Here is a 20,693-nt window from a genome sequence, read left to right on the forward strand (position 1 = left end):
TTATTTTTCTTATAATAATTGATGTAAAGGAAAGCCATTTCTCATGCCATGAGAGTGAAGTAAGGTTATATGTCCATTTCTGAGAACTTTGCTAGAATATCAGGGACTAACAAAAGGCTTTTGTTCTCCCAGACTGATTGAGGAGCAGACTGCACACAGTGAGCACAGAGCACTATGCAGGATATTCTTAACAGTCCATCATTTTATTTTAAGTTGAGAGGCTGTGTAAGCTGTATTCCACCATTGGTGCTTAGGGTGAGACTTCATGAATCTCCCTTTAAGGCTCTACCCTTCAATGATGAGCCAAGCATTTCTCCTTGTCTGAGAAAACACTATGGAGCTGTCTGCCTCACACAGATTGTTCAGGCAAGGCTGATGCCACTTGTATCTACTGCTCACTAAGGTGACTATTGTTTAAATTTGTATTAAACAAACCATTTAAAAAGAAACTAAATGCTAATGATTATAATGCCTGCACTACATTAAAATTGTTAATTTGCAGCAGTAATAATTTAGGATTTTAATTATAAGCCCGAGAAGCAGATTCAGAAATGTAGTTGGCACTACTAATGCTAATCTGCCTTGCCACACTTATTGAAAGCAATATATCCATTTTAATTACAGTGTGTGTCAAATAATCCACTCTTTTGTTTTTAACATATGATCCTTAATTTGCTTGACTAAGTTGACTTAACATCTGTTAAGAGTTCAGTTGTTTAATTTTCTCTGGGCTTCTCACACTTTATCAGCACTAAGAGTTTACCTAGAGCTTTTCATGTTGATTCTTAGAAATTATTTACCTGATGCTTACCAATTACATTTCTCACCGTGTTGCGCATCACATTTTCTATTCTTATTACCTCAAGGATCATGGAATGCCTTTCTCACTAAAATAGTAGATGTTGCCAGGATTCAGGAATCTGTTGTCATAGGAGACATGACGTCAATGCCAATCTTGGTGTCTTTTTTTAAATCAAATACCATTTCACCATCACTTCTATAGTAAAAATACTACTTCCAGTTATGTTTCACATTAATCTACTTTTCTTTTCTTCATCATGGCTCCACAGTGAAGAGTGCCTGTGTGTTCAACTTCATGAGGCTGCTACTTTTTTTTTCTCCTTATGACTGAATCTGAAGCATGATCTTTATTAGACGCATTGCCTACAGTAGTACCTAAAGTACCACAAATTTCACTCTTAATCTCATTGAGCAAGGACTCAGTAGAATCTATGTGTCTAAATGATCACTTTCCGATATATTTAAAGTCTTGTTCAAACTTAAATTGACTTCTGTAGTACTCATATCAACCTTTACATTCTTACTTTTACAAATTAAATGTTGGGATACCTGATAGAATACAAATATAGTCTGATATCAAAAAATATAAACATTCTCCACTAAAGCTAAAAGGGGTTTTCAAAAGTGTCAAATCCTTTTTATGCCAAGTATGCACTCCACTTGGTAGTACTGGAAATAGAGCCCAGGTCTTCCCATATATTCAGCCAATGTTCTAAATGGGACTTTATCAACCCAAGCTTTACTGCATTTAACATGAGTGTTTAACTCACTCTTAATTGTTTTTATTGTCAAATGGATATTACAAGGATGCTTGTCCCAGCCTCATTTACCATGTAGTTTCTGACAACAGCATAACTTTGATAATCTCTTCTGGCTGTATAAGACAGAAAATTTGCTAGTTTTCTGTGATGTACTTTAAGAAGCATTTTACTAAACATCATAGCCATGTGAAACCGCATGTTCTGCAAAGAAATTATTTAAAACCAGCTAATAAAAGCTACATATAGTTGTTTAAATTTCATTATCTAGAGAGAAATGGCATCAATAATTATACTGTGAATTTATTTAAGGAGTCAAAGTCTGAAGTTAAAGTAAACCTTGTTTTGTATAAAGCAAGGACGGGGGTTCACAGCAAATAGCCCTGTTAAAATATGCCATTGATTTTTCAGTTAAGTACACATTCAATTACTCTTTCTAAACTGTGTACCTTGGGGGCTAGGAAGAATGCCAGAGGGTAAAAGTACTTGCTCTGCTGGCATGGTTATCAGAATATGCATCCCAGATATGCATATAAAAATCCAGGCATATGTCTGCAAGCTTGCAACTCCAATATTTAGGTGAAAGCATAGCAGATCCTGACAGATTGCTGGCCATCTAGGCTAGTCAAACTAAACCTGCTTCAGTGAAAGAATCTGTCTAGAAAAAATAGGTGGCAAGTGGCAGAAGTCATCCAATGACCTGATTTGGTCTCTTTATTTTTTGCACAGAGGCATGTTCACAATATAGTCACTGACACATGCCACACACATATATAAAATACATATCTATGCATATAAACAGACACACACATGAGAAATCTGGGTTTTACAGTCACTTACCATCATTGAATTATCACAGGAACACACTGACCCAAGCATCATGAGGTGTGCAGCATGTGATAGGACAATGATAAGGGAGTGCTGACACAGAAGCATCACAATTGTCTATTTTGGAATTACAAGAGTGATGTGGGACTAAGAACTGTATTTGAACATACTTCAAGGTTCATCATACTAATTCACCATAGAAAACAACCTAGAGTTGGTGCATTTTAAGCCAAAAATAGAAATTTTATCTCTGAAGATTCAGATTTATTAAACATAGAATATTTGGCATTGTATAAATAACCCTTTAATACTCATGAACATATCTCTAGCACCGACAGGCTTTTCTCTTTGCAATTGTTTAACACTGGTATCAGAAAAATAGTTGCTTCACTAATACTGTCTGCAGAACTGCAGTATTACAGAGGAGGCTTATAATTGGATAATTCATGAACATTCAATAATGACATCATAACTATGAAGTTTAAGAGACTGTGGGTTTGCATCTACCAAAGCACAAATTAGCACAGATATTAATTTTCAAGCTTGTCATTTCCAATGAATTCCCACAGATTTTGCCTAAGTACATGAACTATATATGTGGTATTCATTTTAATTTGATTCTCATGGTAGTGTTTTCTGGTATTAACTGGATTATTTCAAACATTTATGTAAAGATAAAACTTTTTAAAAATTTATTTTATGTGCATTAGTGTGAGTGTGCTGGATCCCTTGTAACTGGAGTTACAGACAGTTGTGTGTTGCTATTTGGGTGCTGGAGATTTAACCCAAGTACTCTGGAAGAACAGCCAGTGCTCTTAACTGCTGAGCCATCTCTACAGCATCCAAGATCATAAATAGCATTTTCAGAAAGCTAATATTATCTTATCTTTATCTTAAGGAAAATCATTTTATATTTGTAATTAGTTTTTGTTTTTAAATAAACAAATGGCAAAACCAGAAATCCAAGGTTAAGACTTTTATTAGTCTTTTGTTTAAACTCTTAAATGCATATTTAATTTGCCCATGTAGGAAAACTTTGTGCTTACTAAATGTTGAATGACTGTTGGATCGTACAAGCACACATGTGTCTACCCAAATATGATGTATATCTCTCTATTTCATACTGCCAAGTTGAAAGTTTTATTGACTATATTAAATTCACTAAAGCATATTAGAGTACCTATGCTAATATTAGTCTAATAAATTATCTTCCATGTATATATCAGATATGAAAGGCACAGGTGATAATTAGACACATTGGACTTTAAAGATGTGAGACTGTTGGAAAATATATTATCTTTGCTCCTGAAATTAACATTCAAAGTTCAGATGTCAAAGAGATGCATTCTCCAGGCCCAGATCAACTCCCTATAAATGATCCTGAAAGCCACTTTAAAGAAAGAAGTTATATGTGTATGTGTATATATACATATATATTTGGCACAGGAAAATATACTTAACTAAAAGCATGTTTTAAGATGAGCATTAACAAATTAGTAGGGAATGCATCACTCCTGTTTTACGCTGTCAAGCACTTAATGTGGATGGACCTACAAATCACATTATCATCACTGTCTGTACCTTCCTAAGATGTCATAGAAACAGTTGCCCTAGTGACTCAGAGAGTGCCAGAGGCTAACAGAGACATCTGTTTGCTGACAAGCTAAGATCAAATGACAAATGGTAGACAGAGACATCAGGGCTTGGCAAGGTCGGAGGCCTTAGCTATTTGGTCATTTCAATTGTAGACACAGAGTTTTTCTTATTTTGATGGACAGACAGGAAAATGACTAACATGAAGGTAGTTAATGGTGATCCTAATTCTTCCAGAATTAAAATTAAGTGTGGTTTGGAAAGGAAAATGATACTCTTGTGATGGACAGGTGTTTGTGGACACATCAGGATGTGTTTAGACTTTCATTGTTCTTTGAAAATAACCAGATGTTTATTTTAGACTGATCAAGGAACACTAAAGAGTTACAGATGCCATTTACTTCTAATAATAAAGTGTATGCTTTTAATTTTAACTTTAAAAGAGTTACTTATTTGAGATCTTTCAAACAAGAAAAAGCCATTTTTTATAGCTCTCATTCACTGTAAATTAGCTTAATTATTTATTACAATTGAACTGCAACCCCTTGCTCTGAATACTGATATTTTATTAAATGTAAGTATAAATATTAAAATTCTTCTGGTCTCAGTCACTTTAAACTATTTTTTTTCTAAATTCAATTGAGAATTATCATATTATTTTAAACAGTATTGCACTATTCATCCCCAAATGGCAGAGACAGATGTTGTATTTTTTTTTTTTTTTTGGTGCTTTAAGAATGATGCCAGAAGCCTCTCCACATCAAGTTTTAATTTTTTTGGATTACATCAAGCCAGGTTGAGATGCCAGACTTTGTTGAGTGATCCTTGATGATGAAGAAAGATTTTATGGCTTCTCCATAAAGCTGTTCTTTTTTTTCCCAGTCTGTGGGTTATTTTTTTTTACAATGTTTCTTAGTTATTTTATACTTTACTTCCAAATGTTTCTGTGCTGCTTCTGCTGCTACTAATGTTTCTTGACTCTAATGTAATCAATATGATTCAATGATTTATTGGTCCTATTAAACAGCAATTAGCAGTGATGTCCCTGTTCTAAAAGGTTGATTATGTGCAGATGAGCTTATCAATTTGATGGAGAACTTTGCTTTTTTCCCCTCAAATTTTAGTATTTATCCAGTCCATTAAATCATTGATGTATGAGCGATGCCTTAAAACAAATAATTTTTTTTCATCATGGCCAATTATTCATCTATGAAAGTATTCTATTTTTATGTATTTTTCACTTTTACTTCTTGCATTGCTTTCCCTTTTGTTTTTCTTCATATGTTAATCAATGCACAATAGCTGTTCTAAAACATAACATTCCCTTTTCAATAGTAGGTAGTAGTAAGTTTTGCAATTTAATTTAAAATCAATCTGATGAAATTTTTTGATTATTACTAGGACCTAAGATCAGAGATATGATCAATGACAACATGTTCTTAAAATCTAGAATTTTTGTCTTTAAATATTTGAGTAATATTAATGAGTTTAACTGAGTAATAAAATAGTGTTTAAAGTCATTTATATTTTAGTGATTTTATAAAGAACTCATTTGCATGCAATATTTTAAGAATATGCTTTTAATTTTTATGATGTACTGAATTGTCTTTTGGTTCAATTTTTTTGTTTTTTTGTTTTTGAAATGTAATTAAACTTTTGGAAGTGCTATTGTTTTTATCATATATATCTTATGTTTTCCATTTACAGATCTATAATAGTCAGAGTTCTATAAAGAAACAGAACAGATAGAATTAATTGTGTGTGACTAGGTAGTTATTATATTGACATATACAATGTGGTCTGGGTGGTCCAAGATGGCTTTCTTACACAGGAGAGGACTAGAATCTGATAATTGATCTCTGAAGCTTGATGTGTCAGAAGCCCCAATCTGACCCTGAAGGAGGATTTCTGTAGAATTGCTAATCTTCAGTTCACAATGAAAGACCAATCTACCTGTTTCTAAACTTGATAAAGAAATGCTGCTGGGCAAATAGATGAAACTAGAATAAATCATCCTGAATGAGGTAACCCAGTACAAAAAGACAAATATGGTATGCACTCATTCATAAATAGATTTTAGACAGAGAGCAAAGGATCACCAGCATATAATCCACACCACCAGAGAAGCTAGGAAACAAGGAGGACCCTAAGAGAGACATACACAGCCCCCCAGCAGAAGGGGAAAGAGACAAGATCTCCTGAAGTAATTGGGAGCATGGGGGAGGGGAGAGGGAGTTAGGAGAAAAGGAAGAGGAGAAAAGGGGAACAGAGGGGGACATGAGGGAGCAGGAAGTTTGAGTCAGGGGAAGAATAGAGGAGAGCAAGAAAAGAGATAATATAGGGAGACATTATAGATTTAATGAGAAATCTGCCACTAGGGAAATGTCTCAAGACCTACAAGGATGACCCCAACTAACAATGTAAGCAATAGTGGAGAGGCTACCCCAATAATGAGATGACTACCTTATATTCCATCCTAGAACCTTCATCCAGTAGCTGATGGAAGAAGAAGCAGACATCCACAGCTAAACACTGAGATGAACTCCTGGAATCCATTTGCAGAGAGGGAGGAGTGATGAGCAAAGGAGTCAAGACCAGGCTAGAGAAACCCACAGAGATAGCTGACTTGAACAAGGGGGAGCTCATGGACTGATAGCTGGGAAACAAGCATTGGACTGACCAAGAATCCCTAAATGTGGGTGTTAGTTAAGAGACCTGTACAATTTATGGGTCCTTTGATGGTGGATTAGTATTAATCCCTAGTACATGAATGGACTTTGGGAGCCCATTCGACACAGAGGAAATACTCTCTCAGCCTTTACAGACATAGGAGGGTCTAGGCCCTGCTCCATATGTTATCTTGGACTCTGAAGTTTCCCCCATAGAAGGCCTTACCCTCCCTGGGGAGCCAAAAGGGAATGGGATAAAAGGTTGTTGGGAGGCAGGGGAGGAGGGGAGGGAGAGGGAACTGGAATTGACATATTAAAAAATCTTGTTTCTAATTAAATAAATAAAAAAAGAAAGAAAATAAACGTTGCCCAGTGGTGATATACACCTTTAATCCCAGCACTTGAAAGGCAGAGGTAGGGGAATCTCTAAATTAGAGGCCAGACTGGTTTATATAACTTACATAACTAGTTCTAGGATAGACAGGACTATTAAAGAGAGAAACCCTGTCTTGAAAAACAACAACAAAAAAGAAAGGGAGAGAGAGAGAGAGAGAGAGAGAGAGAGAGAGACAGAGAGAGAGAGATATGCCACAGCAACCACGTAGATAAATTTATCAGCAATAGTTAAAATAAGGAGACAGGTATAAACTTTCTTCTACTATGTCCTTTAATCTGAGTTGCCACAAAAAGTTGCATCTACACTTATGTTTTGTCTTTTCACTTCAAATAATCTGATCAAGAATATCTCTCATGTCTTTCATGTACTGCCCATTGATATTTTTTAGTTGGTTTTACATACAGTGAAGTTGACTACCCTCATTAGCTCAAATAATGTTTTAAGTGCTTTCAAATTTTCACCAATGACATGTTCCCTTCCTTGTTGATTCCTATAGTTTGCATTCACAAGTTAAAATCCTAAAATGTAAAGGACAAGAGAAAATTAAAAGTCCATAGGTTTGCTGACTTGCACAACTAGGATGAACACTTGTATTATTTTGTAGGGAAGTCTACCAGGATCATAGCTTGTATTTCCCTGTTTCTTTTCAGAAGTCACTCCAATTTTTACATGATTTTCCCCTAACTCATAGTATAATTGAAATTGAATCGGCTCTGCTTTGCAGCGTACATGAGATTTAATGATCAAGTTTACATGGTTTATAATTTGAAAGTAAGATATCCTGTATCCCATTATTCACTGAGTTATTTAGTAATATACTTGAATTAATACAATTTGAAATATATTTTACATTTCATGTATTTAGTTCTAATTTCTATTTGTGAGTACAGCTGTCTTGCCTTCACATGCATATGCAAGTGTATACACAGTTCTTGAAGAGGGCAGAAGAGGGCAAAAGGTCCTCCAGGCTATAGTTATAGATGATTTTCAGATGCCAAGTCGGTGCTGGAAGTAAACATGAGTCCTCTGGAAGAGCATCAAGTACTTTTAGATGATGACCCATTATGAAAGACTCAATGTTTAATCCTGAAATTAATGCTGAAGAACAGAAAGGACATTTTATGAGAAAAATAAAAGAAAGGAAGAAAACAGTTTTAGTCAACTATTAATCAGGAACCTGAAAAAAGTTAATGTGACATCTGCGCATTTAATCATCTATTTTGTGACTTACAAAATTCTAATGTGGACTTTTAAATCAAATTTTAAGTTCTTATGGAAAAGAAGAAAACAAATTTTCATAATTTTTAGATTTATAACTAAAATACAGTCATTAATAATCATTATTGTTTTCACTCAAAAATTCAAAAATTTAGGAGAATTTCTTAAACGGAAAGTTTATATCCCATACATAGATTACATTTTAAAGCAGTTCAACAGTATTTGGGTCAGAAATGGTATACATATAATTGATTCATATTTAGAAATATGTAAAAAACTATCAGTCTAGTGGCCGTTAGCTCCTCCTTGTTCAGGTAAGCTATCTCTATGTATTTCTGCCTCATGGTCTTGTCCTCTCCATCTACATCTGAGTTCTAGTTAGACTCAGTGTTTATGTATGGGTGTTTGATCCTGTTTCCAACAGGCATTAGTTGAGGGCTCCATGGATAAGTTAGTTGTTGATCTCACTCTCCAGGAAGGGCATTTATGATAGCCTTTCCACATAAGCTCAACTTGTTAGTTGGGAGCAGTCTTGTAGTTCTCTCGACCTTTCTTTGTGTTCAATTTTATCTTCAAACCAATATTGGCTCTCTCTTTTATGTTCTCTCTCTCTCTCTCTCTCTTTCCTTTCTTCTATTCCTAACCAGGCTCAATCTTCCTGGTCACACATGTTTTCCTTTCCTCCCCCTCGTTTTCTCCTACTTCACTCTCCATTCCTGCCCGCCCCCACTTCCCCTGAGCTCTGGGGGACTTGTCCCTTCCCAGTTCTGTGAGGAACTTTATATGAATCTCTTAGAATACACCTTGTATCCTAGTTCCTCTGGTGGTGTGAATTATAGGATGGTGATCCTTTGCTCTAGGTCTAAAATCCATATATGAGCGAATACATATCATGTTCCTCTTTTTGTGACTGGGTTACCTCATTCGGGATGGTTTCTTCAAGTGCCATCCACTTGCCTGGGAATTTCAAGATACCATTATTTTTTTCTGCAGAGTAGTATTCCATTGTGTAGATGTGCCACATCTTCATTAGCCATTCTTCAATTGAGGGGCATCTAGCTTGCTTCCAGGTTCTTGTTATTACAAATAGTGCTGCTTATGAACATAGTTGAACAGATGTCTTTGTTGCATGGATGTGAATGATTTGGGTATATGCCTAAGAGGGGGATTGCCGTGGGAAGCCAGCAAGGGACTGACTCAGGCCCCCCTGAATATGGGTCTCAACCAGAAGGACTGAGCAGTCTAAGGGACCTCAGACAGGAGAGCCAGGTTGTATCCCTGGTGCACAAAAAGACCTTGCAAACACATCCCCCATGGAGGGATAACTGCCTTAATCCAGAGACAGGAGAGAAGCCCTAGTCCCTACTTCACATGACCTTTCAGATCTACATGACCCCAACTGGATGGCATTCCCCTACATATGGAATTGGGTTGGGGGGATGGGAGGGGAGGGTGGTTAGAGTGCATGTGAGAGGGCAGAGAGGGTAAAAGTAAGGGGAAGAGGGAGGGAGGGAGAGGGAACTGGGATCGACATGTAAAATAATAAATTAAATAAAAAAAAATGCTTTGACTCCAAAATTTAAGTTGAAGGACAAGTTACTGGGGGAAAGGATTTCTATTTTTGTTTCCACAGAAAATGAAAAGATGTGGATTCCTTCCAGACTAATGTGGTTTGATCAAGCCAGACCGCCTGAAACATTCAAAACAGCTGGACAAAGGAGCCTTACAATTTACAGCCAGGATTTCTGAATCTTCTTCAAATCCCCCCATGACAGCACACCTTTCTAGCAGGAAGTAGTTTGGAAAGAACAACGCCCAAATTCCCAAATATTGTCTATAAATGTTTGTTTTCATTTAAATGGACTTTGTTATATAAGATAAATTAAAAAAAAGAAATATATAAAAAGAATGAGACTATATTATAATCTCAAAAAATTAAAGTAGCTAGGTTTTTTAAAACATGTGACCATTAATTAGTGCAGAATACACACAGAAAGAGAGAAGCAGAGACAGAAATTAGGTGGGTTGGGGGAGAAACAGGCACAGGTTTCCTGAATTCTGATATGTATACATAACAATTTTTACTCATGACAGAAAATTGAATGAAACTGATTTATGGATGTTTATCTAGCTGTGGTCTAATAATACTATAAGATTTCCATGTTGCTTACATGGAGATCACCCAAACCATGCATGCAAGTATAAAAACAATTACCAGAAAAAAAAAAAAGAAGCCAAAACATGGAAAGAGAGCAAAGAGGGATTTGTAATCTCAAAAATTTAAAGAATGAAGAAAAGTAAAGAAACTATAAAAAATGACCATTATTCCAACAATAGCAATCTATAACTGAAAATTATTAGGGGTTCTTTTTTGTTTGATCAACAATATCTTGAGTTTTATAAACAGTGTATAATAGTTATGTCATTGTACATCATGAAAGAATATTTCTATTATTGTGATATACTCACTTCTACTCTTTTCTTCTCCATACTATATAATAAAGATGAATTCTAAAGGAGTTTGCATACTTCTTTCATAAATTAAAAATACAGCACAGTCAAAAAGCAGTGCATTTTAAAATCATTAATATGAAGGGCCAAGGGTACAACCCAATGTATGTGAGTAGCAAAGAGTAACTTTTGCTGTAAGTTTTACCAGGAGGATAGTTTAAAAAACAATTGTTATCAAAATGTCATTGCATTTTCTTTATTCACCATTTTTTTAATCAATTTGAAAAATCTGTTTATTTTTTGCTTTGGTTGTCTAACACAAATATATGTGAATATTTATAGATTTTATTGTCAACAGCCATAAAAATTATGACATTCCTTTGTGTGAGGTAAACTATGGGCTATTTATTAGGGTTTTGCTTCTTTTGCATTCATTTTCTTAATGCTTACATAGCTAAATCCATTTGAAATTACCTTCAATAGACATGATATCTATTCCCAAGTGTAATGCTGCCATCACAAAATTTCATGTAAGATGATAAGGTGTGACTAGGTTTCTGAAATAAATTATACATTCACTTATAAAGCACAATAACAGTGGGATTGTCGGGTCCTGTGGTAAACTAATTCCCATTTTCCTGAGGAACCGCCATACTGATCTCCAAAATGGCTGTATGAGTTTTCACTCCCACCAGCAGTGGAGGACTGTTCCCCTTTCTCCACATCCTCTCCAGCCTAAGTTGTCATTGGTGTAAATTTTAGCCATTCTGGCAGGGGTAAGATGGTATCTCAAAGTTGTTTTGATTTTGCATTTCCCTGACAGCTAATGATGTTGAGCACTTTCTTAAGTGTCTTTCAGCCTTGTTGATTTCCTCTATTGAGAATTCTTTCTTCAGTCCTGTACCCCATTTTTTAATAGGGTTATTTGGTGTTTTGTTGACTAGTTTCTTGAGTTCTTTGTATATTTTGGAGATCAGCCCTTCGTTGGGTGTAGAAATGGTGAAAATCTTTTCCTAGTCTGTGGGCTGCCATTTGGTCTTGTCCACTGTGTCCTTTGTCTTAAAGAAGCTTCTAAGTTTGAAGAGGTCCCATTTATTAATTGTTGATCTCACTGCCTGTGCTCCTGGAGTTACATTCAGGACCAGGTCTCCTATACCAATTTGTTCAAGGGTACCGCCTACTTTCTCTTCTAAGTGGTTCAGTGTGACTGGATTGATGTTGAGGTCTTTGATCCATTTGGACTTGAGTTTTGTGCATGGTGACAGACATGGGTCTATCTGCAGTCTTCTACACACCATCATACTATTGTGCCAGAATCATTTGCCATTTGTTGAAGATGCTTTCCTCACCCATTGTATTTTTTTAGCTGTTTTGTCGAAAATCAGGTGTTCATAGGTGTGTGCGTTAATATTAGGATTTTCAATTTGATTCCATTGGTCTACCTGTCTAATTTTGTGCCAATACCAGACTGTTTTCAGAACTATAGCTCTGTAGTAGAGCTTAAAGTCAGGGATGGGGATGCATCCTGAAGTTCTTTTATTGCACAGGGTTGCTTTGGCTATCATGGGTTGTAAGGAGTATGTTTTTTTCTGCCTACTGCCTGGTCTTCTCCTGCCACCATGCTGCCAGCCCCAAATAACACATAGAGACTCTATATTTGATATTATGCTATTGGCCAGGTGTTATTAATTTCTTATCGGCTACCTCTGCCTTAATTGTTAAACCATTTCTTTGTATTTTCATGTGGTCTTACCAGTGAGAGGCGGCTGGTGGTTTTGTCTTCTCCAGACTTTCCATCTTGACCCCCTTACTCCTTCCTCTTTCCTCCTTGTCCCCTAGTCCTGCCTGTCTTGCTTTCCTATTGGCCAACAGTGCTTTATTCATTAGCCAGTATGAGAAACATATACAGAATGATATCTCCCATCACTGGGTCTTTTGTTTATCCATATAAAATTGATTATTATCCTTTCAAGGTTATTGAAGAATTGTGATGGGATTTTAGTGGGTATTGCTTTTGGCAAGATTGCCATTTTTACTATGTTTATCCTACCTATCCAAGAGCATGGGCGATTTACATTATCTGGTATGTTCTTTAATTTCTTTCTTTAGTGGCACAAAGTTCTTATTATATAGTTCTTTCACTTGTTTGGCAAGCATCACCCCATGATACGTTATGTTGTTTGTGGCTATTGTAAAGGGTGATTTTTTTCTCTGATTTCTTTCTCAGCCTCTTTGTTGTATGAATAAAGTGGGGCTTGATCAACATTCATGCAACAAAGACAAGTGCTCACCTATATTCATAGCAGCATTATTTGTAATAGCAAGAACTTGGAAGCAACCTAGATGCCCCTCAGTTGAAGAATGGATAAAGACGATGTGGCACATCTACACAATGGAATGCTACTCTGCAGAAAAAAAAATAATGTGAACTTGAAATTCGCAGGCAAGTGGATGGCACTTAAAAAAACCATCTTGAATGAGGTAACCCAGTCACAAAAAGAGGAACATGGTATGTACTCACTCATATATAGATTTTAGACCTAGATCAAAGGATCACCAGACTATAATTCATACCACCAGAGGAACTAGGATACAAGGTGTATTCTAAGAGAGTCATATAAATTCCCTCACAGAAAGGGGAAGGGACAAGTCCCCCAGAGCACATGGGAAGTGGGGGTGGGGGGCAGTGAATGGAGAGAAAAGTAGGAGAAAGAGAAGGGGAGGAGAGGAAAGCTTCCCCTTCTAACCCAACTAACAATTCCAGGTTCTGTGGAAAGGCTACCATAAATGCTTTTCCTGGATAGTGAGATCAACAACTAACTCATCCACCATCATGGAGCCCTCATCTAGTTCCTGTTAGAAACAGAAACAAACATCCATAACTGAACACTGAGTTGAGCTAGAATCCAGATGCAGAGGGAGAGGACAAGACCAGGTTGCAGAAACACAAAGAGATAACTGACCTGAACAAGGAGGAGCTAAAGGGCCTCCCCCCCCCAGACTGATAGCTTGGAATCCAGCATGGGACTGACTCAGGACCTCCTGATTATGGGTCTCAGCCAGAAGGACTGAGTAGCCTAAGGGACCTCAGACAGCAGAACCAGGATGTATTCCTGGTACACAAAAGGACCTTGTGGACACATCCCCCATGGAGGGATACTGCCTTAACCTAGAGACAGGAGAGATTTCCTCATCTTTACTTCAAATGATTTAACAGATCTACATGACCCCACCTGGATGGCATTGCCCTACATGTGGAATTGGGGTGAGAGTTGGGAGGGGAGGGTTGTCAGGGTGTATGTGTGGGGGCAGAGTGGGTAAAAGGGAGGGTAAGAGGGAAGAGGGAGGGATGTAGAGGGAACAGGGATCGACATGTAATATAATAAAAAAAAGATTGGAAAACAAAGAACATAATAATCCTGCAATGCAAATTTGAATATTGGCAGAATTCTCAGATATATCTTTTGCCTCTTTTATTATCATTTTGTAACAGGTAAATATAGGAAATATAGGTAATACAGGAAAGGAAAATGTTCAACACTAGAAAAGGTATTATTCTCAAAATATCTAAATCTAAGCATTATACTATCAAACAACTCACAGGTTTGACAATTTGATCATTTTTCAAATATTCAGTGTTGTTTTTTCCTTTATGGCAATTTAATTTTATTCTTGTGGCAATTATAGATTGGCCTCTATATACAAGTGACTGCATTAAGGGCTAAATGAATTCTCTATAAAACTAGAACCAGGCTGTGATTTCCAGTATTTAGCGATCTGAATACAAATCTATAGTGTATAAATTTCAGGCTCTATGTGGGTAAGAAGTACAACATACAATAAGAAATATGCACAAGGAAAATACACACATTAGCAGATCTGAATAAGACTGTAAGACAATTGGAGTTGGTATTGCTTTGTGCTCAAGCAAATAGATTATATAAACAAAGTCATGAAGGTGGTTGCTTTTGATAAAAATTGAGAGAATAATTTGTTTAACCCTATGACTGCTAGCCACAGATGGAGAAAGGGTACTGGAAGCTTTGTTAGCAATCTGAACTAATGCATTTTAGCTATAAAATGTTGAATATAACACAGAAAAAAATGTAAATACATGTAAGTTTTAGTTTTGTATCTTCTGCGAGGATGGAACAATCCATGTAATCTTTGTGGGACTGGTTTTCTCTGTAGGATTAGGATAGCTATCCTGGAATGTAATGGCTGCTGAGGCAATAAATGATGTCAATTTGAACTATCAAACATAGTGATGTGATCATTGGGAAAAAAAATCATTAAAGGGAAATATGTATTGGATATTTGTTTTGTGTTATTTGGCTTGCCCATAAAATGTTAATGGAATAGCATAGGAAAATTACCACCAGTATTCTTTGGCATTCACGTCTGTTCTTTTTGGAAAATGGCTTTTCATGTTTCCTAGTGTACTCAGTAATTCCTAAAATGAAAACACGATGACCTTAGCCCTTTGAAAAATTTGATTGGTATTTGTGAATACTACACATGCACCACTTTTGCATTTGGTCTCATGAAAACAGTGTTTTGTTTTGTTTTGTTTTTTTCATGAGACCACCGATGACAACGTACAAATGGATGAAGGCAGGGCAGCTCCAGATTAAATCCTACATACACATTATACCTTTGTTCATGAATTATTTTCGTTCAAAGAAGATGTTAGTGCCAAGTATAAGTCTGTCTTTGGATTAAGTTGATGCCAACTATCCTCTCATATTCCAAAATAATTGTATAATTTTATTTGTCTTTTTATATAGCAAAATAAAAGTAACATCTTAATATTAATATTAAAACTTAAAACATGCAGGAGCAAGAGCACATGTTTTTTTTTGTTTTTTGTCGGTTTGTTTTGTTTGTTTTTTGCATTGCTTTGGAGCCTGGCCTGGAACTAGCTCTGTAGATCAGCCTGGCTTCAGACTCACAGAGATCCACCTGGCTCTGCCTCCCAAGTGCTGGGATTTCAGGCATGTGCGACCAACACCCAGTCACAAGAGCACATCTTATAGAACAACAATATTGCTGTTCTCTGCAGTAAAGACAGTTTTAGATCCTTTGTACAAGTATAGCTTTTTCATGGCACTTTAGTTCACAGAATCCAGGTTGTCCATCACAAAAGCATAAGCAGCAGCTTTCTTAATGCCACCATTAACCAAGGGCATTTTCCCAGGTTCACTTTCAGCTTTTGCATTTCTGTTCTTAATTTTTATTTGCATAACAGTCTTATCCTCCTCATCATTTTTGGTCTGCTTCTTATTATGATCCTACCCCTATTCTTTATAAATTCTCTGGGAAATGTTGTATTGTTGCTATCATTCAGGATTTGATTCCAAATGGGAAAATCATATTAAACCCACCCTCAGATTATTTTATCATTTATTCATGGGTATGTTATGTTTCTGTGTTTTTATATATGCACACGCATGTGGGCACCTGATGAGGGCAGAAAAGGAGATCTCATGGAGCTGTAGAACCCAGTAGGTGCTGGAAACCAAACTCCAGTCTTCTTAAAGAGAAGAAAGCACTTCTATGCTGAACTAACCCTCCAGCCTCTTATGAGCTTATTTCAGACTCACCATACTCAATTTCCACTACTATCTATATCCTCATGACACCCCACCTGCCTTCAAGTGCTTACACTTACTTTCTCTCTCAATGATGTCATCCTCCTTTCATACATTTCTGCCTTCTTCTAGCTTTGATCTGGCTACTCACTCTCACCTGAGATGGCAACCTTAAACCCTAACACCAGAGATCATAAAGTAAACGATAAAAGAAACAATGGGAATTTATTGTTCACAACTCTAGAAGTTGGGAAGTCAAAGATCAGTGCACCAGCAGTATGTTAGTTTGTCTCAATTGCTCTTCTACAGTGACATGTAAATGCTGTTTAATTCACAGGTGTGGAGGCATTTGTCAACTTATAGAAGAAAAGCAAAAATAAACAATTGCTCTCATGAGCACATTTTACAGAAGCATTCATCATTAATGAATGTGGGTGAAGTTCACAAGGTCTAAACCAAAAGTGTTACACTAGAGATTAAATCTCTAGCAGCTACATTTTGAGGGTCATGTTGCAATTGCATCATCACCATTTCAGGAAGCTTTCTTTCTCATCATCCATTCCAGAACTGATTGCATGTCCATTATATTTTTCCACATACACATCCCCATTATAGAAGCAACTATACTGTCAAATAATGTTCTGTGTACATTTCGGTACCAAGCAATGCTCAGAACTAACACTCATACTCAGTACACAATGCTATCTCCCAGCAATACACTCCAAACACACTAAGCACTCTGTGAAAAGTGATTTCAAGGTGGATCTTTACAACAGGGCAGGCATTTTTTTTTTAACCAGTAAACTCTGACCGAGCATTTGGATGAAATCAATTGACATATATGATTATATATACTTTACCAAAGAGAAATAATACATTAATTTTTAAAAATGGTTTTAAAATGCAAATGTTCTTGTCTAGGAAGCACTCTAAGTGAAATGATCAACATTAATACAACATGCATGTGGAAAGAAATAAATAAATTTGCAAAAACAATTACAATAGATAAATGAATAGGAACATGTGAATCATACCATCTATATCCTTATATGACACAGGATCAATAGGGAGATATCATGAAATAAACATTATGTAATAAACAAAAACCACAGAATTCTGGTTTAGTTTTTCAAAAAATTATTCAATGTCTGCTTCTAATTTACTTCAGTTTTCTTCTATCCTCAGATTCTGTGTGAAGTCCTCTTCCCTCATTATAGTTACATATCATGCTGCCTCTGACAAACCTCCTTAGCTCAGAGCAGTCAAGTGGCTCCCTTCCCATTCTTGTAGTCCACTCCATGACTCATGCATCCTGACCAGATGCTAACTCTTAGCTAGAAGTGGGTTGCTGAAATATTCAACTCCAGCTTTATGCAACAACTGGCCATCTGTCTTGCCATTGCCTCAAGAGGCTGGCAATTCAGTTTCCAGGAATTTCATTCTCAGAGCATACATTCAATAAAAGCATCAAAGATCTTTAAATTAGCCACATTCTGCCAAATTATGCTTACTGGAAATGCATTGGGAATCAGTGATCAAATTACAATAGAAAGACAAAAGTGCCACTGTCATCCATTCATGCAGATGGATATATAACTTCCTAGTATGTATTCATAAGTTGTAACTCAGGCCAGTGTATTTTGACTACAATTGGTGCCTAGCTGGACTTAGAATTTTTTTTTAAACTCATTATGTTTCTCACTCATGTAGAAGGAATTTTTGAAGCAACAGTGTATGATATTCTACCCAGTTTGAAAGTACTTGTATTGATTACATTTGTAAGCAAATTTTGTTAGGATGTAAGTTTAAAAAGAATATACAAGTTGGTGGAGTACTATAATTCTTATAAATGAATTTGAGGCAGGGAGAATACAACTTGAAATGAATTGAGGAGTAAGGCTGTCTATATTATGGATCTGTACGTATTCAGTACTACTTGTGTGATATCAGCCATCACTGAATATGAGGTAAATGTAACAAAGTTTTCTGACAGTGGAGAAAACAGACATGAATAAGCAGCACCCCATCATCCCAAGATCATAAGCTTATCATAAGCAGAGTAGAGAATTTTGTGTATAAATTTCACATTTATTTCTTTTCAAACAGCTTTATTTGAGATGCCCTATTCAGCTGTCAGTTGTGCATATCACATAAATAGTTTCATTTTTTAAAACAATTAATATACAGTAAATGACATTTATAGTATGCTAATCTGTATTTTGATATGAATATTCACAAAAGCCATATATCATGATTAAAATTACAAGCATATTACTCTTCAAAGTTTTCATGATTCATTTAACTGCTTTCTTCTGATCGTTCTCTCCTGTAACTCTATCCAATCCACTCCTTATTGACTTTTCTTCCCTCAGATTATTTGTTCGCTATAATTTCATAAGAATGGCTCAAATAGGGATCATTTTCTCATCATCATCATTGATGATCTTTTCAGCTTTAAGAATAATTCCGTTGAAATTTGTAACAGTTATTTATACTTTTTTATGATTGAGTAGGGCTCTATTGTGATGGTATATACAATTCACTTGCATTTTTAATAATGTTTAGGTGATTGGTGGTTTGTATCTAGTACAGATGAAGACTTTTATGAAAGTGTATGCACATGTCTTTGAAGAGATATATACTTGTTTGAACTTTCAAAATGATTATGGGTGGAGATGAGGTATTGATAGGTGCAGGAAGAGTAAATTGTAAATTATTTTTCGTGATTTCTAGGTGAGTCCCATACTTCCTGATCTTCATCAAATATCAGTCCAGTCAGCATTTAAAATTTGATTGGCCAGGATTTTCTGTAGTTATAGTTTGTAGTTCTCTAATGCCAACTGATGACAGGTGTCTTTGGATTTATTATTTTCCATGTTAATGTACATGTATGTATAGATAGATAGATAGGTGATAATGATAGATCTATCTTTAGATAGATAGGTGATAAATGATAGATGATAGAGACCAGTAAGTAGGTGATAGATAACAGATAACAGATAGATAGATAGACAGCTAGATGAATATACACACTTAAGTACTTTAGAATCATTTTCTTTGTGTGTGTGTTATTTTCTTTAAATTTGAAATAAGCATGTTTTACATGTTAATCCTAGTTCCCTCACCCTTCCCTCCTCCCCTGTACCCCGCCAATCCCCATCCCATCCCCTTTCTACTCCCCAGGGAGTGTGAGGCCTTAAATGGGGGATCTTTAAAGTCTGTCATATCATTTGGAGCAGGGCCTAGGCCCTTAGGAAGTCTAAGCAATCTATGGGGCCTCTGTTAGTGGATCAGTATTCATTGTCTTGTATATGAACTTTGGGAGCCCATTCCACATAGAGGGATAATCTCTCAGCCTAGAACCATTATATTTTGTACTATATTAAAACTTCATAAAATTCTGGTTAAAAGTAGCTTTTGGATATTTTATTTAAGTCCATTAGAGTAACTCCTTAGAAAATAACATGTCACCATATTCATTTTATTTCAAATCCTATTTGATCTCCTCATATTTCTCCATTATCCCATGGGTTATTTGAAATGTATTGTTTACTTGCTAGTTATTTTGAGATATTCTTGGGATTTTAAAAAATTTATAATTGAATTCCCTTGATAATAGAAAAGTATTTTCTTCTCAAGATATGGACCTTAACTCAAATCAAACATTGATTATTTACTTCCACTAGCTTTATGTCAACATTGTCCTAGAATATTTTTCAGGCAAAACACCATTGTAGATCAAAGGTTTTATGGCTGTGTTATTGTATGCATTTCTCTTTTGATAGCCTGAAGAGTTTTTTCCTCTACTGAAGATCCTAAAATATAGGGGTGAAAATTCTATGCAGGCACCAGCTAGACTTTTCATGTCCAATAAGTTGTGTGGGTATTGTCTTCAGCAATAGGGCCTTGGTTTCAGTTTGCCTTGACAACCTATTGTCCTGGAAACAATGTATATTGTATTGCGGTAAATAAGGGTCAGGATAAACAAATAGGCCGAATAGATGTTTATTCAGGGAGAAATAACTTACAACCTAGACAGATGAACACCAGGAAATTCAACCCGATCCTCTCCTGTCCGAGTCACGCCAGAAAGAGAGCGCCTTCCTCGCCCCCCTCCGACCTCCTTCCTCAGGTCACCTCCGCCCATCGCTCCACCCCCCAATGGGCGTGGTCAGTGCTACAGAAGGACTACCTCACTACAATTCCCCTTTTAGTCTAAAGAAAAGATTTAGGCTTAATACAAAACTATATACAAAACAGTGAATAACAAGTGTGCTCTAAGAAAAGGAAAATCGAGAACAAAATGACCTACATATCTATTTCTAGGGTGAGGGCATAATTGAGTTTACAATAGAGTTGTCCTAAGCTGGAAAACGTAAGTCTAGTA

The sequence above is a fragment of the Phodopus roborovskii genome, unplaced genomic scaffold, assembly GCF_943737965.1.
Source record: "Phodopus roborovskii unplaced genomic scaffold, PHOROB, whole genome shotgun sequence".
Classification (NCBI taxonomy): domain Eukaryota; kingdom Metazoa; phylum Chordata; class Mammalia; order Rodentia; family Cricetidae; genus Phodopus; species Phodopus roborovskii.